General features: G+C 42.4%; 1 protein-coding gene across 1 annotated transcript in view; it reads left to right on the forward strand.

Annotated features, from left to right (window-relative positions):
* The first annotated feature begins 695 nt into the window (after positions 1 to 695).
* The window catches only part of LOC112263470 (kinesin-like protein KIFC3), a 61,823-nt gene continuing 45,354 nt past the window's right edge, over positions 696 to 17,164 (forward strand). The window contains exon 1 of the mRNA XM_024439738.2: positions 696 to 936. The gene's annotated coding sequence lies outside the window, so the exon portion shown is untranslated. The remainder of the gene's footprint in view (positions 937 to 17,164) is intronic.

Here is a 17,164-nt window from a genome sequence, read left to right on the forward strand (position 1 = left end):
TAGACGTCTCCTTGTGATAATACTGGCGCTCCATCCCGCACACCCATCTTGTACTTGCTATCTCTAGGGACTCCATTTTCCCCTTCCAGAGTTCTGCTCATGTCCCCAATAATGTGCCTCTACCCTAGTCCCTATCAACCGGATGCTCCGGTTTGGAAAGAGAGCCTGTGCCATGACTTCCGCTTTTGGACGTTAACAAGGCGATACTCCGCCTTCACATTTACTGGATTGGTTAAACAGTGCAGAACCATTTCCCCCTGTCAAGACCAGTATGTAGGAGAGTTTCAGGTGTTTATTTTACGCCTGCTATGTTAGGTTATTGCGCATATACTGTAAACTGCATTTCCCTTGTCAAAGTATTTTATTGGATAAACTAGTTTAACATTAAGATATTTACTCCAAACAGTTGAGCGTGTTATCGGTCAGCAGGTCAAGCAACAACACAAGGAGAGAAACATCTGTCAAAAGTCTCGCTCTTTTGGTGCTTTCAAGACAACTGGGAACTCGAAAATAACCTAGGTCAAATCATGACATCGGACATTGGGAAAGTGGAAGCTCAGACAGATGCCCAAGTTTCCGACTTGGAAGCCCCGGAAAAAAAAATCCCTGTTTGAGCTCATTTTTTTCCCGAGTACATAGTTGTCTTGAACGCAATGAAGTCGGAGATGTCCGATTCCGCGTTTTTTTTAACGCGGCAATATGTCTGGTCTCTGAAGTGCAGTCAGCTGGTGAATCCACTCCAAGTCGCGAGGAGACTTGACTTTCGGCCGCGGCAAAAAAAAAAAAAACTTATCCACAGAAATATTTGCACCTCTGAATTCTGGATGGCTACTAAATGATTTGCGCTGTGCAACACAGTCCAACCGCGACTATTGATGTGAGTTATTTGGTCAACTCGGGAATAACAAGGGGAGGTTTCGCGTGTTGGACCGAGTGGTAAGAGTTGCACTATTTTCCTTTAGCACGTTTGCTTTCCATTTCCCTATGTGTATTACATTGTTTGACATTTGCACACGCGTTTACAAAGTAAGTTTGACCTTGTCAAAACTAATGTTGGTTTGTATTAACAATATTGTCAAGCCGCGAGTTGCATATTGATTTTGAAGCGTGGTCGTACGGCTCAATTAGTGATATTGACTATATGGATATTAGCCTACTTGGCAAGGCGCTCAACACTGACATTACAGCCCGAAGCAACATTATCAAATTGCTCTGTTTTGGTTTTCGGTGCTTACAGAAAATGGCAACAGAGCACATCCAATTCACTGAAAACAGCTGTGGTTCACACCATTCAGCCGTTTCCACGCATGTCAAAAAATAAACGTAACCGGCGTTTTTATTTCAATGTTGACCTGTGCGACCGTGAAAGGTGTATGTGTGCGCCGACTCATGTATGTAAATTCAGCAACAACAAAAAAACGTCCTCACTGTCAACTGTTTATTTTCAGCAAACATAACGTAAATATTTGTATGAACATAAGATTCAACAACTGAGACACAAACTGAACAAGTTCCACAGACATGTGACTAACAGAAGTTAAGTAATGTGTCCCTGAATAAAGGGGGGGGAGAGGGGAGAGAGTCAAAAGTAACAGTCAGTATCTAGTGTGGCCACCAGCTGCATTAAGTACCCCACTCTTCCACCAAGGCACCTGCAAGTTCCTGGACATTTCTGTGGGGAATGGCCCTCACCCTCTGATCCAACAGGTCCCAGACGTGCTCAATGGGATTGAGATCCGGGCTCTTCCCTGAACATGGCAGAACACTGACATTCCTGCCTTACAACAGGCTTACTATACAAGCCCTCAGTCCAGCCTCTCTCAGCCTGTTGTGGACAGTCTGAGCACTGTTGGAGGGATTGTGCGTTCCTGGTGTGCGTTCCTGATGTAACTTGGGCAGTTGTTGTTGCCATCCTGTACCTGCCCCGCAGGTGTGATGTTCGGATGTACCGACCCTGTGCAGGTGTTGTTACACGTGGTCTGACACTGCGAGGACGATCAGCTGTCCATCCTGTCTCCCTGTAGCGCTGTCTTAGGCGTCTCACAGTACGGACATTGCAATCTATTTCCCTGGCCACATCTGCAGTGCTCATGCCACCTTGCAGCATGCCTAAGGCACTTTCACGCAGATGAGCAGGGACCCTGGGCATCTTTCTTTTGGTGTTTTTCAGTCAGTAGAAAGGCCTCTTTAGTGTCCCTAAGTTGTCATAACTGTGACCTTAATTGTTCATGAATTGTTTATGGTTCATTGAACAAGCATGGGAAACAGTTTTTAAACCCTTTACAATGAAGATCTGTGAAGTTATTTGGATTTTTACAATGAAGATCTGTGAAGTTATTTGGATTTTTATAAATTATCTTTGAAAGACAGGATCCTTTAAAAAGGGACATTACTTTTTTTGCTGAATTTGTATATCTATATTGTTATTTTTAGCATGTATATCTTGGTGGGGCAAACTCCCCAAAAGTGTTTTAGATGCGTGCCAGCAAGGACACACAACACTAAACAATACATTAATTGCACCATAACGATGACAAGCTGTGCCCACAAACTGTTAGGGCCTTCATAAAGCTGTCTCAACAGCAGAGCAATCTTTCCAGCACAATGGATTGAATCCTTACCACCGCTACACCTGGATATCAGCAGAGCCTTGTCTGGCAGCGAAACAATTAATTCAGTCTTGTTTACTGCCTTTTAAAAACAACATGGCTGACTTGCTTAACTTCGTGACGCTACCAATCCCTGTAGCGGGATAATTTTCCATCTGCAACCGCTGAATAGCATAGCGCAACAGTCAAATAATATTACTAGAAAATATTCATATTCATGAAATCACAAGTGCAATATTTTGAAACACAGCTTAGCCTTTTGTTAATCACCCTGTTGTCTCAGATTTTGAAGTTATGCTTTACAGCGAAAGCAATCCAAATGTTTGTGTAAGTTTATCGATAGCCTAGCATAGCATTATGTACACTTAGCATCAGGAAGCTTGGTCACGAAAATCAGAAAAGCAATCAAATTAACCATTTACCTTTTGATCTTCGGATGTTTTCACTCACGAGACTCCCAGTTACACAGCAAATGTTCCATAAAGATTATTTTTATACCCAAAAAACGCGACAAAGAAACGTTGGTAATGTTCAGAAATCCACAGGAAAGAGCGGTCACAACAACTCAGACAGAAATTCCAAATAGTCTTCATAATGTCCACAGAAACATGTCAAAGGTTTTTTATAATCATTCCTCAGGTAGTTTTTAAAATATTTATTTGATAATATATCAACCGAGTGTGTAGCTTTTTCCATAACAGCGGGAGGAACAATGGCCCCTTCACTCAATTGCGCACCATCTCACTCTGAGAGCCCCCACCTCTCCACTTACGCAGTGTGATCCTTCACGCTCTTTTTTTCAAAATAAAAGCCTGAAACTATGTCTAAAGACTGTTGACACCAAAGGGAAGCCACAGAAAAAGGAATCTGGTTGATATCCCTTTAAATGGAGGACAGGCATGCATAGGAACACAGATGTTTCAAAATAAGAGGCTCTTCCTGATTGGATTATCCTCAGGCTTTCGCCTGCAATATCAGTTCTGTTGTACCCACAGACAGTATTTTTACAGTTTTGGAAACTTTAGTGTTTTCTATCCTAATCTGTCAATTATATGCATATTTTAGCATCTGGTCATGAGAAATAGGCTGTTTTACTTTGGGAACGTTATTTTTCCAAACATAAAAATAGTGCCCCCTAGCTTCAAGAGGTTAAACAAATGTGGTTCTACTGACAATTGAGATGTACAAACTATGGCATAAGGGAATGATGAGCGGATAAGAGGCATTCTGTAATTTCAATTAAGACGTTAATGAGCGAGCGACGATGGACGTAGTCAATATAACTATGTGTAGAGCACTTTTGAAATGTAGACAGAATTCAGAACATGGGCTGCTCTTAAAGAATTTTCCCTGTCCACCAAGTCAACTGTAGGATAAATAAAGGGGGCATATAAGCAGAAAATGAAACCTCTTACAATATTAGATGACTTTTCTCAAAAACAGGTTATAGGCTACATGTCAGTAACGTTGGGTGACATTATGAGGAGCAAATAGACGTAATTATTAGGGTGAGGCACATGGGCTACTAACAGCTTACTACACAACATACACTTAGTATTACTTTCTTAGCTACAGTATATGCTTGTATGCTGCTGTTGCATAAATGATGTAATATACAAGACATTTTTGGACTCACCTTGGCTTGTGATGTGCTCACTTATACATGAAGATGGCACAGCGGTTTTGTCATCAAACTTTCATCAAAGTCTGCTATTCTCTGGATTATGGTGGGAACTCGGGGGGGCATAGCAGGCTACTGGTTGCTTAGTCACTGATTCCTCCCAAAATACTTATTGTTGAATATGCGATTTCCAACTTGTGTAATCTTTTTATCCTATGGCCGATGAGCACCGATACGCTTTATCAATAGTTTCTCTTCCGATGACAAGGATTAAAAATGATTTGCCAGTAGATTGTCGACTTGATTCATGATGATGACTGCTAGCTAAGACTTTGAAAGTAAGATGTTGACATGGTCAGTCCAATCAAAGCTACTGTACATATAACTTGATTTGATGTCATTTTATCTGTGGCCAATGACATTGAGCCTTCTTGGAAGGACGCTTGTAATATAACTCTATGGCGGGACCCAAAGGCTTGACGTTTTGGATGTCTACCCTTACTAAGGACATCAACTTCCAGATGACATAGTGTCCCCATGAGGGACATAACATTTAGCCAATCATGGCTTAATGCTCCTATTTTTGTTCTGGCTCGCCCCACCACCACAGAATGCACTGAGCTAGGCTGAAACACCTGCATGTTAGAGACCATGTGTATGTGGCTTTATTTAACTGATATATATATATATATATATATATTTTTTTTTTTTACATTGTTTGCAAGCTGATATGTGACACGTATTAATGCCCAAACAACATGCAAAACAGGCAAGCCCCCTAAAAATTATATAATATAATATAATTTATTTTCACAACAAATGTGGGGCTCTGGTTGCCACTGAAATACACTGCTAAAAAAAAACTAAAATAACACATCCTAGATCTGAATGAATGAAATATTCTTATTAACTACTTTTTTCTTTACATAATTTGTGTGATTTTGTTGTCAGCACATTCAACTATCAATTGAAATCAAATTTATCAACCCATGGAGGTCTGGATTTGGAGTCACTCAAAATTAAAGTGGAAAACCACACTACAGGCTGATCCAACTTTGATGTAATGTCCTTAAAACTTAAAACAAGTCAAAATGAGGCTCCGTAGTGTGTGTGGCCTCCACGTGCCTGTATGACCTTCCTACAACGTCTGGGCATGCTCCTGATGAGGTGGCGGATGGTCTCCTGAGGGATCTCCTCCCAGACCTGGACTAAAGCATCCGCCAACTCCTGGACAGTCTGTGGTGCAACGTGGCGTTGGTGGAGAGAGCGAGACATGATGTCCCAGATGTGCTCAATTGGATTCAGGTCTGGGGAACGGGTGGGCCAGTCCATAGCATCAATGCCTTCCTCTTGCAGGAACTGCTGACACACTCCAGCCACATGAGGTCTAGCATTGTCTTGCATTAGAAGGAACCCAGGGCCAACCGCACCAGCATATGTTCTCACAAGGGGTCTGCGGATCTCATCTCGGTACCTAATGGCAGTCAGGCTACCTCTGGCGAGCACATGGAGGAAATCCAAAGAAATGCCACCCCACACCATGACTGACCCACCGCCAAACCGGTCATGCTGGAGGATGTTGCAGGCAGCAGAATGTTCTCCACGGCATCTCCAGACTGTCACGTGCTCAGTGTGAACCTGCTTTCATCTGTGAAGAGCACAGGGCGCCAGTGGCGAATTTGCCAATCTTGGTATTCTCTGGCAAATGCCAAACGTCCTGCACGGTGTTGGGCTGTAAGCACAACCCCCACCTGTGGACGTCGGGCCCTCATACCACCCTCATGGAGTCTGTTTCTGACCATTTGAGCAGACACATGCACATTTGTGGCCTGCTGGAGGTCATTTTGCAGGGCTATGGCAGTGCTCCTCCTTGCACAAAGGTGGAGGTAGCGGTCCTGCTGCTGGGTTGTTGACCTCCTATGGCCTCCTCCACGTCTCCTGATGTACTGGCCTGTCTCCTGGTAGCGCCTCCATGCTCTGGACACTACACTGACAGACACAGCAAACCTTCTTGCCACAGCTCGCATTGATGTGCCATCCTGGATGAGCTGCACTACCTGAGCCACTTGTGTGGGTTGTAGACTCCATCTCATGCTACCACTAGAGTGAAAGCACCGCCAGCCTTCAAAAGTGACCAAAACATCAGCCAGGAAGCATAGGAACTGAGAAGTGGTCTGTGGTCACCATGTGCAGAACCACTCCTTTATTGGGGCTGTCTTGCTAATTGCCTATAATTTCCACCTGTTGTCTATTCCATTTGCACAACAGCATGTGAAATTTATTGTCAATCGGTGTTGCTTCCTAAGTGGACAGTTTGATTTCACAGAAGTGTGATTGACTTGGAGTTACATTGTGTTGTTTTAAGTGTTCCCTTTATTTCTTTGAGCAGTGTATATACATACATGCGTGCACACACACTGCTTTCAGAAAGTATTCACACCCCTTTACTTTTTCCACATTTTGCTACGTTACAGCCGTATTCTATTTATTTAATTGATTAAAATGTTTTCCCTCAATCTAGACACAATACCCCATAATGAAAGAGAAAAACAGGTTTAATTTTTTTGTGCTAATTTATAAAAAATAAAAAACGGAATATATTTACATAAGTATTCAGACCTTTTACTTTGTTGAAGCACCTTTGGCAGCATTGAGTCTTGGATATGACACAACAAACTTGGCACACCTGTATTTGGGGAGTTTCAGAGATGTTCGATCGGGTTCAAGGACATTCATAGACTTATCCCAAAGCCACTCCTGTGTTGTCCTGTTGGAAGGTGAACCTTCAACCCAGTCTGAGGTCCTGAGTGCTCTGGAGCAGGTTTTCATCAAGATCTCTCTGTACTTTGCTCTGTTCATCTTTGCCTCGATCCTGACTAGTCTCACAGTCCCTGCTGCTGAAAAACACACCCACAGTATGATGCTGCCACGACCATGCTTCACCGTAGGGATGGTGCCAGGTTTCCTCCAGGTGTGACGCTTTGCATTCAGGCCAAAGAGTTCAATCTTGATTTCATCAAACCAGAGAATCTAGTTTCTCATGGTCTGAGAGTACTTTAGGTGCCTTTTGGCAAACTCCAAGCAGGCTGTCGTGCCTTTTACTGAGGAGTGGCTTCCGCCTGGCCCCTCTACCATAAAGGCCTGATTGGTGGAATACTGCAGAGATGGTTGTCCTTCTGGAAGGATCTCCCATCTCCACAGAGGAACTCTGGAGCTCTGTGAGATTGACCATCGGGTTCTTGTACACCTCCCTGACCAAGGCCCTTCTCCCCCGACAACTCAGTTTGGCCGGGCGGCCAGCTCTAGGAAGAGTGTTGCTGGTTCCAAACTTCTTCCATTTAAGAATGATGGAGGCCACTGTGTTCTTGTGAACCTTCAATGCTGCAGACATTTTTTGGTATCCTTCCCCAGATCTCTGCCTTGACACAATCCTGTCTCCGAGCTCTGCAGACAATTCCTTCGACCTCAGGGCTTGGTTTTTGCTCTGACACGCACTGTCAACTGTGGGACCTTATATAGACAGGTGTGTGCCTTTCCAAATCATGTCCAATCAATTGAATTTAACACAGGTGGACTCCAATCAAGTTGTAGAAACATCTCGAGGATGATCAATGGAAATAGGATGCACCTGAGTTCAATTTCGAGTCTCATAGCAAAGGGTCTGAACTTATGTAAATAAGGTATTTCTGTTTTTATTATAAATTAGCAAAGATTTCTAAGCCTGTTGTCATTATGGGGTATTGTGTTTAGATTGCTGAGGACTTATATTTATTTAATCCATCTTAGAATAAGGCTGTAATGTAACAAAATGTGGAAAAAGTTGAGGGATAGAGAGGAAAAAACATGATTTCACCTTGGCTTGGGTACATTTTGAAAGCCAGTGTGTCAGTTTCAATTGCATGGTTTGGTTCCCATTTTTGTACACGAGCATCCTGAACAGAAGCCCTTGGAGAGAGGGGGAACACATGGAGGCAGTTACGAGAGGTGGTTATTCTCAGGGTGTGTCTAGTTGGCTTTACAAACCGTGCCAATGAACAGATGTATGATCTAAAAGTAGAAGTTGATTTATGAGTTATCCTACTTTCCTACCAAGTTAGATTTTTTTTAAACATTTAAATTACAGACCTGTGTCATGGGATAGTGATCATGATTTGACTTTGGAGCAGATTTTTAACATGCTGGGTAATGGAGAGCCTGTTCATTTGTAATGAAGTCCTGCTTCAGGAATAACTGTAAGTGTGGGTAACATCCCTCTCTTATTCTTGGAACATTTTATGTCCCAGTCAATGTGGGGGTGACTTATTTTAACAGGACCACTGTTTTTAAAAGCACTCCCATTTGTTACTACACCAGAGGGGGACTGTGTTTGTTAAATACATACTGCTAGAGCACACACCCACATAGACAGTACAGGGACATTCCAATTTGTTCTGCTTGTTCCCTACAGTACCTCTCCTCACTTCATCACTGGCATGGCATTCCAGAGGCAGGAGTCACGAGCAGAATGAACTGACCCTACCCCTCTGTTGGACCTGTGTAGCTGAGAAGAATTAGACCACTTTAACTCAATTTCATGTTGATGTGAAGGAAGATGAAGATCGGGGCTGTCTGCTAGGGCTCTGTACCTGTTCGGACTGTTATTGTGGTAATTGCTTAGACAGTTCATATGTTGGACTCTCATGGAGATGGAGACAATTCTCCCCCCCTCTTGATCATGGTCCCCCAAGCAAGGTATCGTTGGACTAGACACCAGTGTGGGGTGTAGAGACAGAGCAGAAACATACACACACACACACACACACAGTGTGGTTTCCGGGGGATGGGCTGGGTGAATCACAGGCTGGAAAGAGAATAAGAGACTACTGGTGGAAAATTACATGTTATGCAGAGTGATTATGTAGCTCCAACCGTGTGTATGTGTGTGTGTGTGTGTGTGTGTGTGTGTGTGTGTGTGTGTGCGCAGCTACTAGCTTACACATTAGTCAATGTATTCTGTAAATATTTGCCAAAGACACTATGGGGAAATCTGTTCCTAAACATGCCATGTCTGTGTTTGCACAAATGTATATGAGCTTGCATGGGGATAGTGTTTGTTTGGATCACACACTCAGTCTCTGGTTTGGTGCTCTATTTATTGTAAGCTGTTTGTTAAATAAGTCCTGGACAGTTTGACTTGTTTGGCTGCAGTAGTGGAGATGATGAGGTCAGGGACTTGTGACTTCTCCATGCATTCAGGCATTATATAACGGCTCTGATTGGAAGCAGATTATTGTAGAATGTGAACATTACCAGATAACCAGTAGGTGGTGCTGTTTGCTGCTGTCTGTCACACAGATGGACCAGTCTCTTGGCACTGATGTTGGTTAGCCTACATAGCATGCTCAGGGTAGAAGTTACCCTTTGGCACAGATCTTGGATCAGCTTATCTTAACTAAATTCGTTGCGGGGTGAATCACAAAACTGACCACGAGGGGGGTCCAATCCAGCCCCTGGGTGGTTGGAGTAAAAATATATATTTTACCGTCTAGCTTGCTATTATTCAGATATTAAAGCTAGACAGTCAGGGAGCATCGGAAATGTAAAAAAAAAAATGTACACACACATTTTGATGGTGAGGAAATGCAACCAATTTTCAATGCGGCCATCCGGACCTCATCGAAGACAAGACTGCGGCCCCTGTCAAAATTAGTTTGACACCCCTCATCTAGGGAAACGAACAACTTCATCCTACTGTCTTGCACCCACACAAAGATCATGCTCTTTCTGTAACTAATGTAAATGTTACACAGTGGACTGTTAGTCTCATGTTCATTTCAACACAACTTTTAAATCAGATTAAATTCTGAACAAGAGAAGATGTGGAAACGACAGCAGAGCCTCAGTTCAGCTGTAGCTAATCTGGCCCAATTAAACTGTGTATGAAAAAGGGGTAGATGTTATATTAGGAAATGGTCATGCTATGTTGCCCACAGCGGATTACTGCCTAGCTTCATTTGCATATTAATGGCTAAAAGACGCATTAAGAAGATGACTAGGCTATTTTTAAGTGTGAGCACAGTGGGTTAGCACATTTCACCATATCGGGTGTCAAACATACTGCCTTGCGGATCCAATCCAGCTCGCGGGTGGTTTGAGTAAAAAAATATATATACAGTACCAGTCAAAAGTTTGGACACACTGTAGTATAATTAATAGTGAAGACGTCAAAACTATGCAATAACACATGGACTCGTGTAGTAACCCAAAAAAGTGTTAAACAAATATATTTGAGATTCTTCAAACTAGCCACCCTTTGCCTTGATGACAGCTTTGCACACTCTTTGCATTCTCTCAACCAGCTTCATGAGGTACTCAGCTGGAATGCATTTCAATTAACAGGTGTGCCTTGTTAAAAGTTAATTTGTGGATTTTTTTTCCCTTAATGCGTTTTGAGCCAATCAGTTGTGTTGTGACATGGTAGGGGTGGTATACAGATAGCTCTATTTGATAAAAGTCCCAAGGCCATATTATATCAAGAACAGCTCAAATAAGCAAAGAGAAACGACAGTCCATTACTTTAAGTCATGAAGGTCAGTAATCTGAATAATTTCAAGAACTTTCAAAGTTTCTCAGTGCAGTCGCAAAAAGCATCAAGCGCTTTGATGAAACTGGCTCTCATGAGGACCGCCACAGGAAAGGAAGACCCATAGTTACCTCTGCTGCAGAGGATACGTTCATTAGTTACCAGCCTTAGAAATTGCAGCCCAAATAAATTCTTCATGGAGTTCAATGAACATACACATTTCAACATCAACTCTTCAGAGGAGACCACATGAATCAGTCCTTCATGGTCAAATTGCTGCAAAGAAACCACTACTAAAGGACACCAATAATAAGAAGAGACTTGCTTGGGCCAAGAAACACAAGCAATGGACATTAGACCAGTGGAAATCTGTCCTTTTTTGTTTTGATGAGTCAAAATTATATTTGGTTCCAACCACTGTGTCTTTGTGAGATGCAGAGTAGATGAACATATCTCCTCATGTGTGGTTCCCACCGTGAAGCATGGAGGTAGGGGTGCTTTGGTGGTGACACTGTGTGTGATTTATTTTGAATTCAAGGCACACTTAACCAGCATGGCTACCACAGCATTCTGCAGCGATACGCCATCCCATCTGGTTTGGGCTTAGTGGGACTATGACCCAAAACACACCTCCAGGCTGTGTAAGGGCTATTTGACAAAGAAGGAGAGTTATGGATTGTTGCATTGGGTGACCTGGCCTCCACAATCAGCTGACTGCAACCCAATTAAGATGGTTTGGGTTCAGTTGGACTGCAGAGTGAAGGAAAAGCAGCCAACAAGTGCTCAACAAATGTGGGAACTCCTTCAAGACTGTTGGAAAAGTATTCCAGGTGAAGCTGGTTGAGCAAATGCCAAGAGTGTGCAAAGCTGTCATCAAGGCAGGGTTTTATGTTCATTTTGTGTATAGAGCAAACTTCTGACAATACAAAATTCTTCAGATCTCCAAGGGAGGGGTGACAAAAACATGATTTTGGAGGTAGGGCATCACGCAGAATAGGGTTAGCCAGAATGCCCATAAATTGAACTTTTGACATTCATTTGACAAAAGCTATATCCCTTCTAGCCATGACTCACAAGAACAGCCAACCTAGCATTTTTTTTTTTTTTTTTTACAAATCAATGCTTGGAGTCAAAGTATTGCTTTTATATCGACCAAAATAATATTGCGATATTAAACTATATACACCCCCATCACTACTCATGATACGATACTTCTCAAATTGTCACCCAAGTATTACAATTCTATATGTATTGCGACTCGATAGTGTGATTTTGGACTTTTTCCACACTGTTTACGTTAGACTTATTCTACAATGGAATAAATATATATATTTTTCATCAATCAACACACACTATCCCACAATGACAAAGCAAAAACTGTTTTTTAGAAATATTAGAATTTATGAAACCACATTTACATAAGTACTTTTTATTCAGTACTTTGTTGAAGCAACTTTGGCAGCGATTACAGCCTCTAGTCTTCTTGGGTATGATGCTACAAACTTGGCACACCTGTATTTGGGGAGTTTCTCGCAGTCTTCTCTGCAGATTCTCTCAAGCTCTGTCAAGTTGGATGGGGAGTGTCGCTGCACAGCCATTTTCAGGTCTCTCCAGAGATGTTAGATCGGGTTCAAGTCCGGACTCTGGCTGAGCCACTTAAGGACATTCAGAGACTTGTCCCGAAGCCACTCCTGCGTTGTATTGGCTGTGTCCTTAGGGCCGTTGTCCTGTTGGAAGGTGAACCTTTGCCCCAGTCTGAGATCTTGAACACTCTGGATGTTTTCATCAAGGATCTGTCTGTACTTTGCTCCGTTCATCTTTCCCTCAATCTTGACTAGTCTCCCAGTCCCTCCTGCTGAAAAACGTCCCCACAGCATGATGCTGCCACCCATCTTTTACCGTAGGGATGGTGCCAGGTTTCTCCAGACATGACGCTTGGCATTCAGGCCAAAGAGTTCAATCTTGGTTTCATCAGACCAGAGAATCTTGTTTCTCATGGTCTGAGAGTCTTTAGGTGCCTTTTGGCAATCTCCAAGCGGACGACCAGCTCTAGGAAGAGTCTTGGTGGTTCCAAACTTTTTCCATTTTAGAATGACGGAGGCCACTGTGTTCCTGGACCTTCAATGCTGCAGAAATGTTTTGGGACCCCAGATCTGTGCCTCGATACAATCCTGTCTCGGAGCTCTACGACAATTTCTGCAACCTCACGGCTGGGTTTTTGCTCTGACATGCACTGTCAACTGTGATCTTACATAGGCAGGTATGTGCCTTTCCAAATCATGTCCAGTCAATTTAATTTACCACAGGTGGACTCCAATCAAGTTGTAGAAACATCTCAAGAATGATCAATGGAAACAGGATGCACCTGAGCTCAAATTCGAGTCTCATAGCGAAGGGTTTGAATACTTATTTACATAAGTTATTTCCGTTTTTTAAATTTTACATACATTTTCAAACCTGTTTTCACTTTGTCATTATGGGGTATTGTGTGTAGATTGACAAACATTGTTTATTTTTAATATATTTTAGATTTAAGGCTATAAGTAACAATGTGGAAAAAGTCAAGGGGTCTGAATACTTTCTGTCTGCTGCAGAACGACGAGAGAGCATGAAACAATTTATGATCAGTCATTGAAATAAGTACTAAACATGTTGGCTCACTTTTGAACCATTTAGAACCTGTAGCGGCCATCGACGGCATTTTTTCCCCAAATTAATATATTTTCAAACAATATCTGTCAAACATCGCAAAATGAACTTGCTTACAACCTGTTGTCGTATTCGCGTGCCTGTCGTCAACAACCATAAACTGGAAACAGGGTATGCTGTATCTGTTGTTTGGTGTTACTGATTTGGACACGTCTTTGAAAGCGATGATGTTTAGTGAAATAGCTAAGCAAACAGCAGATATACATTACCAGTCAAAAGTTTGGACACACCTCATTCCAGGGTCTTTCTTTATTTTTACTCTTTTCTACATTGTAGAATACTAGTGAAGACCTCAACTATGAAATAACACATATGGAATCATGTAGTAACCAAAAAGTGTTAAATAAATCCACAATATATTTAGATTCTTCAAACTAGCCACCCTTTGCCTTGATGACAGTTTTGTACACTCAACCAGCTTCACCTGGAATGCTTTTCCAACAGTCTTGAAGGAGTTCCCACATGCTGAACACTTGTTGGCTGCTTTTCCTTGACCCTGCAGTCCAACTCATCCCAAACCATCTCAAATGGGTTGAGATTGGGTGATTGTGGAGGCCAGGTCATCTGATGCAGCACTCCATCACTCTCCTTGGTCAAATAGCCCTTACACAGCCTGGATGTGTGTTAGGTCACTGTCCTGTTGAAAAACAAATGATAGTCCCACTAAGTGCAAACCCAATGGGATGGCGTATCACTGCAGAACGCTGTGGTAGCCATGCTGGTTAAGTGTGGCTTTTAAAAAATTCTATATACGGATGATCTCTGCATGCGCTTTCCCCCCGTAGCGTACAGGCTGCTGACTGAACACTCTGCCAGTCTTTTTCTCTCGCTCTCTAATTCCTTCTCATTGTAAGTAACAATGTCACATGGAAATGTTATTGTATTTAGAAAAGGCCTTTTCATTGTTAATTAATAAAGTAGATTTATATTTTTTTTTTTGCTCAAAAATGAATACTCACAAGTAATCAAATACTAACGTCCATTCGAATTTTCGAATATGCCCATCCCTAATTCAGATGGCCTCTAATACCACATTTGTGTGTTGGGTGGCTGAGTTAAATCCTTTACCTAAAGCCCTAAAGTAAAGTGTGGCACATTTCTCCCGTAAGCTGCTTAAACGACCACACCAGTAAAAATCCACTTTTTTTTTCAAGCTGAAAGACGATGTCAAAAAGTCATAATTTTAGTCAAAGTATGATACATTTTTGATTTGAAGTGACAAATCTGTGTGAATGTGGTTTCTTTTCCTATGATATGACATACAAATAATTTTCAGCCAACTTTTTATTTCAGGGCTGGGTTTTATTTGAACGTTACCACCCACCAACATGGCATTGTTTTATTAATCACAAATGGCTCCAGAGTTGTTCCTCTTCACAGCTGAGATGAGCCAAACAGCCTTGTGTCCGCCTGGAGGTCCAAACGTATGCTTTTGCACTGCAGCTATTTTGATCAGAAAATGATCATAAACCATGGTATAATATTGATCATGTTCACCTTTGTTTTAGCTAGTCTGTACAAACAAAATGTGTATATACAGTGCGCTCCGAAAGCATTGGGACAGTTGACATATTTTGTTTGTTTTCAGCTCTGTACTCATCAGCCATCTTTCAATAGTTATCCATATTACCGGAACTTCATCTCATTCTTTCAAACAATTTTTTTATGGCGGATTCGTGGCTGCAATAATGGAAGATGCTATAACTTTGGAGATTGGCCAGTGATTTCAATGCTTATGACATATGCAGCTCCAGAATCAGCTGGCTAATCTTTTGAATACAGTGTAGTGGAAGCTAATGTGCATTTCTTCTCCGACAAGAAATTACGTTGAAATAGGGGCGTAAACTTCCTCTGCGGGGGGTTCTTTAAGCCAGGGGGTCTGAGCTACTTAAAATGAGACCAACTCACACACCTGAGATCTCTCGTACGCAGACATACACAAACACACACACACACACGTTTGCACATTCTCATACTTTAGCACATACTCTCTTTCACACACACGTTCTCACTCACTTCTAGGCCAAGGGTAAATGTTTGACTTCCTGGTTGACTCTGTATAACTCCACACTACGTGTCCCGCTGTAATTGTTGTGACTTGTCTCTGTAATGTAGGCTGAGATTATAGTTATTTTAATGCACTGGAAACAAATCTGATCACTCCCACCCATGCCTTATCAGCTTTATGGTTTGATTCAAACTTATCAGCCACTTAACCTGCTATTGAACCTCAGACCTTGTTTACTAGTCTCTCACTCTCTCGGTGGCCTTGCCTTGCTCTTTGGTGTATGGGTTTATTGTGTGTGGAGGAGACGGGTCTATTCTATACTGCCCGATGGTAACGGTCTAAAATGGTGTGAGATTCTTATGCAATCTTTTTTTGTTATTCAGGTGACTTCATGTGGTTTGCTCAGCTGGCCTGCCCCATGCCATGTATCGTCATGCGTCCCTGAAAGTGCAATCTTGAGTCCCACGAGAGGGCTGATAATTTGGGCCAAAAGGGTGTGGGTAGATTGTGTTATCCAAAAGGAATGTGTTCCAACAGACCAATTTGGTCGAGGAGAATGGGGCGTTGTAATCTGTCTAGCGATCCAATAGTTGCGAGTTTGCGTCGGGGAAAGCTGTAGCGTTTTAGCTAACCCTTAATTCTAAACTTAAGCCAAATCCGCTAACCTGCTATGTAAATTTCCCTGACATTTGTCGTTTTAGTTCCCCTAAACTTTTACATCAACTAACAACCTTAGTTGTTAGTTCCACCAACGTAAATCCTCCCCATAACCCTCCTTTGTTATGGCGCAACCTAGTCTCAGAGATGGATGTATAATAGGGAAAGGGGGATACCTAGTCAGTTGTCCAACCGAAATGTGTCTTCCGCATTTGAACCCAACCCCTCTGAATCAGAGAGGTGCGGGTGAATGCCTTAATCGATTAAGGCATCCACGTCTTCAGTAAACGGGGAAAACTATACATCCTCCAAGATTGTATTATAAATGACATAATCCAATTCATATGCTATTGTACAACCGGGTAAGATTTAGGATACCATATGTCCTATAATTCGTATGATATTTATTATCAGCTATTCCATTCATAATGTTACCTAACATAATATATCATACTGCATGGAGTGTCACAGATTTACGAACAGAATAATGATTACCCTGAGACCACGTTGACTTGGTGGGTCACAAAACTGGATTGGGTCATTGCTAAACCGTTTTTGGATTCATTCAGTCATAGTGCCTTATTCATTGTGTGTACTAGCTCATCCTAGCCAGCCTCCTTTCTGGGGTCCCCTCCCCAAGTGTGTGTGTGTGTGTGTGTGTGCCCTGTCCCATCCCCTTCATTAGGATCCTGAAAGTGATCACTCAAGCGGAAGACTTCTCCTTTGTCCCCCATAGGACCATGTTATCCTAGAGAACCACTCCATGTTTACAGTATGTCACAGAACAGGAAACCAGAACTGTGACTGTCCAGGACTGCTGGGTACAAAGTGACCGCAGTGACCTCGCTGACTGCCTTGGACGGCGCATCACGATTCAACCGCCGTGATCGACACTGTCAGTTCCCATTGTGGCTTGGTTCCATAGCTGCACGGTTGCCATGGCATTGCTGTGCAGGGCTGTCACGTACCAGGAAGACGGTCAGGCATACAGGACACCA

The sequence above is a fragment of the Oncorhynchus tshawytscha genome, linkage group LG12 (genome assembly GCF_018296145.1).
Source record: "Oncorhynchus tshawytscha isolate Ot180627B linkage group LG12, Otsh_v2.0, whole genome shotgun sequence".
NCBI classification, from domain to species: Eukaryota; Metazoa; Chordata; class Actinopteri; order Salmoniformes; family Salmonidae; genus Oncorhynchus; species Oncorhynchus tshawytscha.